The sequence below is a fragment of the Martes martes genome (assembly GCF_963455335.1).
Source record: "Martes martes genome assembly, chromosome: 8".
Lineage (NCBI taxonomy): Eukaryota > Metazoa > Chordata > Mammalia > Carnivora > Mustelidae > Martes > Martes martes.
In genome coordinates this window covers 141,562,092-141,574,406 of record NC_137895.1, presented here as the reverse complement: position 1 = coordinate 141,574,406, position 12,315 = coordinate 141,562,092, and the positions used below count along the sequence as shown (strand labels likewise).

The 12,315-nt window shown below is 50.0% G+C and overlaps 1 protein-coding gene across 2 annotated transcripts in view; it reads right to left on the bottom strand.

The window, feature by feature from the left end:
• Positions 1 to 11,924, bottom strand: part of LARP4B (La ribonucleoprotein 4B) — a 91,907-nt gene extending 79,983 nt beyond the window's left edge. For both annotated transcript variants that reach the window (XM_080811237.1, XM_080811236.1), the window contains exon 1: positions 11,746 to 11,924. The gene's annotated coding sequence lies outside the window, so the exon portion shown is untranslated. The remainder of the gene's footprint in view (positions 1 to 11,745) is intronic.
• Between the last annotated feature and the right edge of the window lie 391 nt (positions 11,925 to 12,315).

Genomic DNA, 12,315 nt, shown 5'->3' with positions numbered 1-12,315 from the left:
AGACTTGCACTTCGTCTCTTTAACGTTCAGCTTCGCTTCCAAGTGTGAACCGTACAGTCCTGCTGGAGTAATTATTCTCCAATTGTTTACAACCGTCCTATCCACAGACCCAAGTGAACAGTTTTCTTAGTGGTTTGTTTTTACTGAGACACTCCAAAGTTTTCAAATGAGTTTTCCTATGAATGTTTTTCTACTATTTTTATCCATTTCTATTAGCTAAATCATGTAACTGCACCAAGGAGTATAACTGCGCTGAACAAGTTTGGCAACGCACTGCACTGGCTTTTCTAAGCCGACAGCGTAACGGGCAGGCAGAGCGCAGGTGGCACCGGCACAGCCGGCCTGGCCCACCGGCCACCAGGCGCGGCACCTGGGCTCACCGGCGTGAGCTGTGCCTCCCTGGGCTCTGCGTTCATGGCTTCAGTGAACACCACAGAACGAACATCAGTGTAACTAAGCAAATATGTGCAGACCTTTTTTTTTTAAAGATTTTTATTTATTTACTTATTTATTTAACAGAGAGCACAAGTCGGCACAGAGGCAGGCAGAGAGAGAGGGAGAAGCAGGCTCCTTGCCAAGCAGAGGGCGCGATGTGGGGCTCGATCCCAGGACCCTGGGATCACAACCCGAGCCGAAGGCAGAGGCTTAACCCACTGAGCCACCCAGGCACCCCTCTGCAGACCATTTTTTGACCTATAGACTCCTCAAAATCAGTTGTTTTAAAAAAAAATCCGTTCCCGGGGTGCCCGGGTGGCTCAGTGGGTTGGGCCTCTGCCTTCAGCTTGGGTCATGATCTCAGAGTTATGGGGTCGAGCCCCACATCGGGCTCTCTGCTCAGCAGGGAGCCTGCTTCCTCCTCTCTCTCTGCCTGCCTCTCTGCCAACCTGTGATCTCTGTCTGTCAAATGAATAAGAAGTATCTGTAAAAAAAAAAAAAATCCATTCCCACCACCCTTCTCATTTAAGACAAATAAATAAAAACTGACAATCCCTCCATCTCAAGGAAAGAGAACAGAACTTCTACCCAGCTGCCCAATCCAGAAACCTACAAAACACTTTTAACTTCTTCCTCTCAAATAAGCCTGTATCTGTCTCCCGATCTCTATTACTGATAAAAACTGCTCAGATACCCATCATCTCTGAACCAAATTACCACCCCAACTTCTTATGCATCTCCAACCCCACCAATTCTTTGTAGATGACTTTTCCGATACAGGAGACGGTCTTGCACTCCGTAGTTTTCAACCCCAAAGGCCTGCACTTGGGACCCGCCATCTCCTCCACCGCCTGGGTTGCAAGGCCTTCACACCCAGGGACAGTGTGTGCCAAATGTGCACTGTCTCTTCAGTGCTGGGAAGGCAGGAAAGTCTACCTTCTCAGTCACTGTATTTCTGACACAGAACCTAACAGAACAAAACCTCAGCAGATACACATTTGTTTAGTCACTGCATTTTTCATGCAATAAACACATGAGAAGAAATTCTTGGTATTTAAAATGATGATGCCCAGTAAAAGCCTCTGTTGCTGCAAACTACAAAAATGTGTTAATGTAGGAAAAGGCAGTGTTTTTAGGTTGGGGCAAAATTACTATGGGTTCATTTTCATTTCATTTCCTTTCAAATACTCTCTAGATGCTGTATGTGTGTGTGCATACGTGTGTACGTGGAATCTGAGCATGCAGAGAGTTAACTACAGAGTGATGCTGACAATAAAAAGTTACATTTAACTAAAAAAATAACAACGAATCCTTGAACTTCCGAGTAGCAAACACACTAAAACTATGACTTGTATTGAAGGTGGAGGTCAAATATCTTTTTGAAAATCTGCTGAAAGCTGAGTCCTTCCCCAGGGAAAACAGACATATACCTGAAATGTTAAACACAGACTAGGAAGTTCAAGGACCCCCTAGTCCACCTTATGGACAGCAAGCTGGGCATCTGAGGAGGAGGTCAAGAGCAGGGACTCGAGGCACACCCAGCACCCTGACTCCCACTAACTGGGCAGTGACACTGGGCATGCTCATCTGACCTGCTGTGAGCTTGTTTAGGGCAGGTACGGCACAGAGCACGATTAAACACCAATGCAGTCATAACTAATTACTAGGCAGAGGCCGGACCTGGGGAGCCACAAAGCACCACCCTGACTCACAAAGTAGCAGCCAGAGCCTGAGACCAGGGCTCAAATGCCAGGTGTGACAACCTGAGCATGCTTTCACATCTCCCAACATGACCCGGCTAAAAGGGAATACTGAAATGCAACGAATACCACCTAACATGAAGTGTTCCTTATAAAACTGACACTACTCTTTTTTTTTTAAGATTTTTTTTTATTTATTTATTTTGAGAGAGAGAGAGAGACAGAGTGAGAGAGAGCACGAGAAGGGAGGTCAGAGGGAGAAGCAGACTCCCCATGGAGCTGGGAGCCCGATGTGGGACTCGATCCCAGGACTCTGGGACCATGACCTGAGCTGAAGGCAGCTGCTTAACCAACTGAGCCACCCAGGCGCCCAAACTGACACTACTCTTAAAAAAGAATTTAAGTTCCACAGTTAATGAGTTCAAAAATATATACCACTTTAGATAATCTTTCATTCTGATATACCAAAGGATATGTATCCTAGGCCTAATACCATCTCCATTTTAGAAATAACTGGATCACGACTCAGTTAGGATTGGAGTTCAACAGATGAACTTAACAACACCATAGAAGTTCCAAGCAAACTATCAGAGTCCTCATCGGCTCCAATAATTCTGACAGGCTGTTCAGCAAGGTAAATGAACTTCTCTCAGTCCTGGGATGTGGGGAGCCCCTGACCCCAATGACACTCACTATAAAAAGTACTATTAAAACGTTCTGGTCAGGGGCGCCTGGGTGGCTCAGTGGGTTAAAGCCTCTGCCTTCAGCTCAGGTCATGATCTCAGGGTCCTGGGATCGAGCCCCGCATCAGGCTCCCTGCTCAGCAGGGAGTCTGCTCTCTTCCTCTCTCTCTGCCTGCCTGTGATCTCTGTCAAATAAATAAATAAAATCTTAAAAAAATAAATAAATAAAATAAAATAAAAACCAGCATTTCTGAAGCTCAGCTGGGCTGTGTGGCATAGGCCACAAATATATCAGGTTACTGTACCTAACGCAGCATATGCAAGAGCTGGGTCCTATTTGCAATGGACTTAGAAGAAAGAAACTAGATAGACCCCATTTTCTAGTCTTCATCATGTCATGTAAAGCAAACTGTCTCCAGGCCTCAGTTTTCCAAACAGCAAAACAGGTGTTCTGAAAAACAAAAACAAAAACAAGCAAGGATTTTGGGTCCTCTGAATTCCAAGCCAAACACACTGCTGAGGGTGAGAACTGTGGCAATCTGCATTCATTTCTCACATTTTGTAGGCAAACTCCAGGTTGCTAAAATCTGAAGTCATTGCACACGGCAGGAAGCGGAAGAGAACAGCGGCTGAGGACGGTAAACTCGGCTGGGAGAGGCGGTACAGCGCTCACCGAAGTGACCCTCTCTCAGGTTCGAGCTCCTCTTTACTGAAAAGGGAGGAGCACGAACACAGGCGCGGACACTACCAAAGCGTGAACACAGAACCCTGCACCAGCAGCAGAGATACCAAAGTGCAGTTTAGGAAGGAAACCGCCAAATTCTTAGGAATTTCTCAAACTAATTCTCAAAGACAGTATGTAAACCACAGTCTTAATAGAGGACACAAACTGGAAGACCTACTTGCGCCTTCCAAAGCTGATTAAAGCCAGTGAGTTAAATTATCTAAAATGATAAACAATATCCTTACTTTTCTTATTATAAATGTTTTCTCAATGTTTTTAAAAACACAGTTTAATAGCAGCTTTAAGATTCTGCTTTAAAAAAAATAAAATGCCAACTTAAAATTCTGTAGCATACATAAAGTGAATGCTTTTACCAGTTTCACTTTTTCTTTTGAAATCCCACTATTAAGCAGCATCTTACATGAGGTCTGTAATTAGAGTACAACGCAGGGCTGAGCTCAGAGAGGACAGCACAGGCACGGAGCTCTGCCACCTGCTAACTAGCTGCCCCTTGCACTAACTTTACACTCCTGGGGCCTTCGGTTTGAGTCATTAAAGCTCCAAAATCCTTGAACAGCAACTGCAGAGTTACACTATTTTTCTGACAGTTATTTCAGAGATAAGTTATCAAATCTCTAAATTTTATTTAATAAAATAAAGCAGACCCACACTCAGCCTCAGACAGTGACTGTCCCAAGTGTTACCGCACTCCCACAGAGCACTGTAGGAACAGGGCGGAAGAACAAAAGCTTTCTCTCTCCGTCTGGTAACTCCACAGTGACCAATGGTGCTGATGAAAACAAAATTCTCCACACAACTGGATTAAGGCTGATCAAATGTACTATGCCATTACTAAACACTCGGTCAGTACGTTCCTTATAAGTTTCTAACAAACTTACCGCGCTACAACGTAAACCGGAAGTTAATGATCTAGCTTTTTATTTCCCTGCTCATAAAACTGCCCAGTAATATCATTTGTGGCCACATAATGACCCTTGGAAAACATCTGACCTATGGCTCTTTACCTTAAGCTGTAATCTTGCATTTTCAAGAAAAACAGTGAGTTAACAGAGCAAAAACCTGCAGTGACAAGCACACTTTCCATATTCTGAACTTCAAAGGAAAAGTCCCAAGACTGTCCGTGGGCCTGACCAAACCTACTAAAACGCAGGGTCAGGAGGACCTCAAGGAAGTCCTGTGCAGGAAGAGGCCACACTCCAAGGGAAGACGCACTCCGAGGGAAGCCTTACCAGGTCACAGAGACTCCTGCAGATGTGTATGGCAGATGCATGTTCTGTTCTTTCTTTTTTAAAAAAAATTTTATTCATTTATTTAACACAGAGAGAGAGTGGGCAGGGGGAGCAGCAGGTAGGGGAGAGGGAGAAGCAGGCTCCCCGCTGAGCAGGGAGCCTGATGCAGGACCCACTCCTAGGATCATGACCTGAGCCAAGGACAGGAGCTCAAGCGACTGAACCCCCAAACGGCCTGCAAATGTTATTTTCTTCTTCCCCCAGTCCATTCACCCTTAGAGGTTAACTCTCCGGCACAGAGGCCTGAAAGGTAACGATTTCAGCAGAAGAAATGGAAACACAACAACACACAGAAAGAAGTGTGCGGCCCCGGTCATTCGGACCTTCGGTCTGCACTGCTGGCCCCACCCCCGCATTTAAGAGGTGCAGAAGAAAATACTGCTGATTCACCAGTTACTCATTTGTACAATGGTCTGTACACAAGTAACCTGTTGAAGGGAAACCGGAAACAGCATTAGACTCTGAAAACAAGCAGCACTGGAGTTATGGATATTGATCAAAAAGAAACATGGAACGTCCAATAATCCCAAGGAAAGTTTCATCCAAAAAGGTTTTCACACTAAACTTCTGCACTAAATGACAACCAGCGGACCACCAATTATTTGAATGTTTTTACCTCCTAAGGAGAAAATGGTTTTGCATTCTAAACGCCTAGATTGCTAAAAGGTAACTTTCCACAGGGACTTCAAGTCTACTTTCAAAAGTGCCTGCTATCCTATGACTCTGCAGAGCTGGGAAAAGCCAGGCAGCAAAGGACTACGGTACTGCACCTCTGTGGGCGTATACATGTATATATATGGTAAGGCAGAAATTACACAGATGGAAGATTTAAGAATGAAATAGAGATAAAATAATCAACCAAGAGAAATATTCAGAAAGCAATCTTTAAAGAACGGGTTTTAAAGGACACGGTATTTAAAAAAAAAAAATACTTAAAAGGGCATGTTTAATATGTTCAGAGAGCTATAACAAATCTGTAAATTAAGGTGACTTGTAAACGTGTATCAAATTGATCACTATGTTTTTGTTCTTATATTTTGAGCTTTGACAGTAAAACAAAGCTTTTGGAAATCTGAAAACAGGATGTTCTCATTTTTCAGCAATGTTTCTAAAAAAGGAATCTGTCAACTGGCCCACCTTAAAAGCTGATGTAACATACTTTACAACTGTTAAATACTAGTAAATTTAAGGCATATTTTTAAACCATCATTTTAAACATTCTGTATAATAAAACTGAATGAGTTTCTAAGCAAGCTATTCTTCATTTAGGCCAGGGCTTGGCCTTTGCCCCTGGGATGCACATAAGCATAAACACCAGGGCCCTCCACCTCAGGGACCAGTGTGGAACGCCCATCCATATGTATGCCCTTCCCTTCCTCTCCACGTCACTCTCCATAATGCCGGCTAATCACTTAAAATGGCAATTCTGGTCTTGTAATTCTCCTGCTGAAAACCCTCCAAGTGCTTTCCACCGTTCTTGGGATACAGAGCAAACTTCTCACCTACACAAAGACATCTCACATCCTATACGATCCAGCTGCTATCTTGACTCGCCCTTCTTTACTGAGCCTCATTCAGATTATTCGTCCAAACCCTGTGCACAGAGTCATTGACACTCACCCTGTTTGCCTAGCAGGCTGACTCTGCCCCACCACACTCTTCCTTCGAGGGCCCATGAGGCCCACAAGGCCAGCACAATGCATGGCTCTCATATGTGGTTATCTGGTCATCCACCTGCCTCCGTGGCCCATAAACCCCAAAAAGCAGAGCAATCCATCCCTTTTGCTCACCACTCTGGCCCCCAGATTTATTCACGAATTATTTGGTGAATACTCTGTACCACTGAGAGGCCTGAGTTCCTGTCAACGAACAAAATAGAAACCCTCAGGCTTACAGAGTTAATTCAAGCCCCAGAAGACAGACCATACATGAACTATGGAAATGACATGGTACATGATAATGTAATAAGAGCCACAGAGAAAAATAAGGCAGGGAAGGGAGATGAGAGGGTCCGCCACAGGATGTGCTACAGTGACAGAGAGACCACTCGAGGGCGTGTGGTGCTGAGAGCCATCAACAAGTTCTGTGGATGGAAGCTTCAAGAATCCAAAAGCCTGTCTGCTTTACTTTAAATAAAACATCCCACTTTTCTAATCCCTCGTAGACCACAAGCCTTAGAGAAAACTTCTGGCATCATTTGTCTTGGTATTGCTAGCGTCTTACTGATCAAAAACACCTGCTCAAGGAAGGCACAAACCCTTGTCTTTCCTCCAGGGCCTTTCGTTCCTACCAAACCCTGAAGCGAAGACTCTCTACAGGAAATGAAAAATGGAAAAATCCACTGAAGTTTAAAAATACATTCCCAGGGTGCCTGGGTGGCTCAGTCATTAAGTATCTGCCTTTGGCACAGGTCAAGATCCCAGGGTCCTGGGATCAAGCCCCGCATTAGGCTCCCTGTTCGGCGGGAAGCCTGCTTCTCCCTCTCCCGCTTCCCCTCTTTGTGTTCCCTCTCTTGCTGTGTCTCTCTTTTGTCAAATAAATTTTAAAAATCTTGTAATAAGTAATAAATAAATATAATTTTTGTCTATTGTAATTGATTTGTTTTATTAATACAATCTGTTTTAGCTTTAAAGCCAAGAAACATTTTTTATTAAAAGGGGGCAAGTTTTTAAACACTGAGAAAGAGTACAATGTAAGTCACATGATTAAATGACTCCATCCAATTCACAGCACGCACTAGATACCACTATCAAATCAGTAATATTTTGTCTATTTTATATAACCATGCACTCTCTATTGCACTCATTTCAAGTGAAGATTTTTATGTTTGTTTACAAAGGCGTGCAACTGTACAATCTGCAAATCAATTCCCTACAACCAAAACGAGAGGTGTCTTTAGACACGCCTTTTTCCATCTGGTTGAACAGTTTACTGAACACCTACAGATGGGTCTCCAACCTACGATGGCTGGACTTACAATTTTTCAACTTCACAATGGTGCAAAAGCAATACACATTCAGTGGAAACCGTACCTCAAATTCTGAATTTCGATCCTGCCCCAGGTTAGGAAGCTCCCTCCCAGTCAGCCCCTAGATCACAGGAGTAACAACTGAGATACACTGACTACCGACCGTCCTGCACCCATGCGACCATTCTGTCACTTTCAGTACAGTATTCAGTGAATTACAGGAGACAGATACTCAACACTTCATAAACAAATAGGCTTTGTGTTAGGTGATTCTGCCCTAACTGCAGGCTAATGGAAGTGCTCTGAGCCTGTTTACAGCAAACAAGGCTAAGCTATGATGCTCTAGGTCAGGTGTACGAAACCCACTTTCAACTTAGTATTTTCAACCTACAGTAGGTCTACCGGGACATAACCGATCACAAGTTGAGAAGATCTGTATAGTGCACCTGGACCTGAGCTGGCCAAAGAGGTTACAAACAAAAAAGATCTCACCCACAAGGAGCTTACACTAATTCGTTAGATGCTGTGCCTGAGCTGCTACAGAAACAGCAAAGCACTAAGCACGACCTTAGAAATTAAGGCAAGCATTCCTGAAAGACTCCTGGAATACCTTTATAAAGATGGATTAAAGAGTGAAGAAGTTTAAAAAAAAAAAAAGATTCCATCTCAAGCAGAGAAATGTGGAGCAAAGGCAACACCGTTTGCAACTCCACGCTTCTGAGGGAGAGGCAGTGGTCAGTTGAGGCCAAGGGAAGGCAGCCCAGCCAGCAAGGAGGGGGCAGAAACGCCAAGGCCCCTGGAGCAGGGTCCCTGGGCGTTTCTCATTTAGACAGGGGACAGTCACGGAGGAGTTTTTACAAGGGCTTAGCAATCAGGATATGCCTATAAAGCAACCTCTGGCCACAGTGTGAGTAAAATGGTATGTTGTAAATTAAAAAGGCACTTTATTTTTATCACACAAATAAATACTATCCTAATTTTAAGTTTTCAAGCCCATACATTTGCATATCGAATTTCATTAAGAACACTTTCAGTGAAAAAAAAAAAAAAGAACACTTTCAGTGAAGACTAAGTCTCATCTCAATGATTATTAAACTCCCTCTAAAAATTAAGTAGCATACTTTCAAATTTGACTTAAATACGAAATGGCCTTAGTGTTCTACAATGCACTCTGTGACCTAGGTCCCACTATCAAGGAAGCAAGGAGGACACTGAAGAAAAAACCGAACCGTGAGACAGGACACAAAACTGTTGGCATCACTCAGTAGCAGTCCTTATTAACTAAGCTATGAGGACTTCACAGAAAAATGGTGAAAAGACAGTTTATCAAAGTATCAAAGGAGGGGTGCCTGGGTGGCTCAGTGGGTTAAGCCTCTGCCTTCGGCTTGGGTCATGATCCCAGGGTCCTGGGATCGAGCCCCCCATCGGGCTCTCTGCTCAGCAGGGAGCCTACTTCCTCCTCTCTCTCTGCTGCCTCTCTGCCTACTTGTGATCTATCTCTGTCGAATAAATAAATAAAATCTTTAAAAAAAAAAGATAGCACGTTACTAAAATTAGAAGACCTAAATAATAATCCTACTTATCACTATGGAAAGTATGAACTGCAGCGTAACATGCAAGCAACAGTGGAAGGAGTCTGTCACACCCACTTCCCACTCGGTAACATGGGCCTCAGATCTCCCACTACAAAAACTTGTAAAACTGTTGCAAATCCACTTACAGTCTTGGGGCTCCTTGAAGGCACTGCTTACGGTATGAGTGTTAACAACCTGGGGCTCTCAACTTGCACTTTGCGTTTCAGAACCATGGTTTAGGATATGTGAAGACTGCTTCATAAAAACAAGCGACTAGAATGTTTCTGCAGAGTTTAAATACGTATTTGTCAAAATTTGTGCTTATTAGTGGAAATCATATTAAGTTCCATAAATTCTCCAACTCCCAACCGTTTTTTAAAGCACAATCCCTAGGACGCCTGCGGGGGCTCCGCTGCTCAGCGTCCGCCTCGGGTCCGTCATGATCCCGCGGTCCTGGGATAGAGCCGGCTCAGCCAGAAGCCTGCTTTCCCGCTCCCACTCCCTCTGCTTGTGTTTCTGCTCTCGCTGTCTCTCTCTGCCAAATCCATAAAATCCTTAAAAACACAAATAAAAGAAAGCACAATCCGCCGGAGCCCTACATAAAATCAAACGCGTCCCTCAATGTGCTGCCACTTAATTTCAGCTCCTCTTCGCCGAAGCCCAATAAATGCTAACTCCTCATCACCCATTTTCTCTCCGGCTGCCACTCAAATACAGGGTAGTTCCTTTCTCAAAATACACACTTATCCTCAGAACCTGCTTCCCCTGCGCAAAACTGGCGATCGAGCAGAAACCAAGCCCGGCAGACGCCGTCCAGCCGGCACGGACACCGCGGGCAGAGCGCGGCAACAGCGAGGAGGCCCGCGCCGCCCGCAGGTGTGGGTGAGAAAGTCGTCGTACAAACACGCGGCGGAGACAGCACCGCCGACGGGGGGACGGCAGCCCCGCGAGGCTGACACCAGACGATGAGACGAGGAAAGCGAGGCACCGAGAGGACCGGTCACTCCCGGGCAGTGCCACGACTTGGTGTCCGTCAGTGAGCTCAGTCGCTGCTCCAGAACGGAGCGAAGCGCGCGTCCGGCCGCGGGCGAGCTTCGAAGGGAGGTCAGCGGTCCCCTCCACGGGCGGCCTGAGGCCTCCAGCCACCCCAGCACACCTGAGCGGAGGGTCGCTGGCAGCCTGACTCCCGCGACGGCGGCTCCGGCGCTGCCCGCGGGGAAGGCCGGGCGGCCGCAGCGGGTCAACTCCGGTCAGCTGCGGGGCTGCGGCCCGGACGGAGCGGCCCCTGGGAAGTACGGAGACCGCGCCCCGCGCAGGCAGAGCCCCGGGGACGGGGACCTCGTCCTTCCCTCCCCCTCCAGCAAACGAGCCCGGAGCCCCGACTGGGGCGCGTCGTGCGTCCCTCACGCGGCCCACCAGCGCGGCTGAGCGCGGCGGGAGGACAACCCGCACTCCCGAAGGGACACCCGGACGCTAACGACGTTCGTCCTCAGGCTGGCGCCGGCCTTTCTGGACGCCGCACCCGCACCAACCGCCCCCCCCCCAGGAAAGCCCTTCTGCCTGCCCGGCCCCCCACGGCTCGGAACGTCCCCTCGCAGCAGGACACACAGCCCGCGGCCAGGAGACGGCCGGACGCCCCGAAGCCCTCCCGGAGGCTCCCGCCGCGGCGCGTCCAGAACCGCAGGCCGCAGCTCGCAGACACCAGGAGCAGCCGGACGGAGCGCGAAACCGCGCCGAAGGGAAGTTCCCACTCTGACCGGCCGCGCCCGGCGCGCCGGTGCTGGGACACTGCTGACCTGTCCTCCTCGCCACCGCGCGTCCCGGCGCCGCCGCCAGCACCCCGCGTCCCCAGACCCCGGGTTCCTCCAGCCCCTCCGGAGCCCGCCTCGGCTCCAGCCGCCCGAGAGGAGGACGCGAGCGCCCGGACACGCCCGGAGCAACAGGATCCCCACTTCCTGGTCCCAGTGACCCCGTCCCCTCCCCGCCCGGCCGGCCGGCGGACCGGGGCCCGGGGCGGAGGGCAGGGCGAGGCCTCCGCAGTGCGGGCCGGACGGCGGCGCGGCCCGGCCCCAGACCCCTGCCCGCCCCCGCCCGCCGCCCCCCCCGGCGCCGCCCGGCCCCCCCCCGGCCCGCCCCGCACTCGGGCCAAGCCCCGCCGGCCGCCCCGCGGCCTCCGCCACCGCGGCCCTGCCCGCCGCCCGGCCCCGTCCGGCCCGCACTCCGCCCGCCGCGTCCTCCGGGAAGATGGCGGCCCGTGACAGGCGGGCGCGGCGCGGGTCCGAGGCGGCGGCCCGGCACCGAGCGGGGAGCGGAAGGCACCGAGGGGCCCGCCCGCCGCCCGCCGCGCTCACCTGTCAGCAGCGCCGCCGCCGCCCGGCCGCCGACCGCCGCAGCCCCGGTGCCCGGCGACCGCGCCACACGCGGACGGGCCGAGAGGGAGGGGCGGGGAGGGCGCGGCCGGCCCGGACGAGCGGCGGGGGCGGCGCGGCGCGGGCTGGCGGCGGGCGGCGGCGGCTCCTTCCCGTTTCGGGCCCGAAAATGTCTCAACCTCGCGACTCCGGCGCCCCAACGCTCCTTCCCGTTCGCATGAGAACACACAGCTCTCGCTTCCGGGGCTCGGCGGAAGTCCCGCCTGGCGCGCCCGCGCGCCCGCGCGCCCGCGCACTCCGCGGCCCGGCCTGTCGACTGGCGCTCTGAGCCCGGGAGAGCCTCACGTCAGGGCGGCGTGGCGTCCCGATTGGCTGCGCGTGGCGCCCGGCCCGCCCCTCCGCTTCCCGGCCTTTCCGTGCGCGCGCCCCTCCCGGCGGCGCTTGTGATTGGCGCGGGCGCGCACGCAACCCCGCCCCGTCCCGCGCACGCTTCCCGGCCCCGCCCCGCCGCCCTCGCCGGCCCCGCCCCGCCGCCCTCGCCGCCCCCGCTGC